Source organism: Vitis riparia, unplaced genomic scaffold (genome assembly GCF_004353265.1).
Source record: "Vitis riparia cultivar Riparia Gloire de Montpellier isolate 1030 unplaced genomic scaffold, EGFV_Vit.rip_1.0 scaffold470_pilon_pilon, whole genome shotgun sequence".
Taxonomy (NCBI): Eukaryota; Viridiplantae; Streptophyta; class Magnoliopsida; order Vitales; family Vitaceae; genus Vitis; species Vitis riparia.
This window is the reverse complement of record NW_023269685.1, coordinates 152,501-152,994: the sequence shown is the minus strand read 5'-3', so window position 1 is coordinate 152,994 and position 494 is coordinate 152,501.

Genomic DNA, 494 nt, shown 5'->3' with positions numbered 1-494 from the left:
TAAATATATATATATATTGTGTGTAGTTTCAATTCTCTCAAATCAAAATATTATTTTCTTTTGTCTTCTTCCTTTGATTTAGTGTTTCTGTCATATTTTCTTGCCATTGGTATTATTTTAAATACTACAAGTTGAATTTCTTGATCAAGTTTATTAGTTTAAGCAGAATTAAAAAGGAGAAGCTACGAGTGGAAAAAAATGCAAGAGAGTGTGAGACTAATATCGAGAAAAAGCCAATTTAAGAGGGAAACACGAGTGTGAGTGAAATAATTTGAGTGCAAACACGTGAGGGAGTGTTGTGAGGAATTATTTCTAACATTTCTTTGTAGTTTCAAAAATATGTCTTCCAAGGGCGAAACATCAAATAGGGAAGGAGGGGGTGAGTCATCCCTCATGTTGTAGGCTATGCAACAACAGTTTGAACACATGAACGTGGTGTTTAATGATATTCGGGATCGAATGTATAGGCAAGACGCTGTTATCGCTTCTTTGAG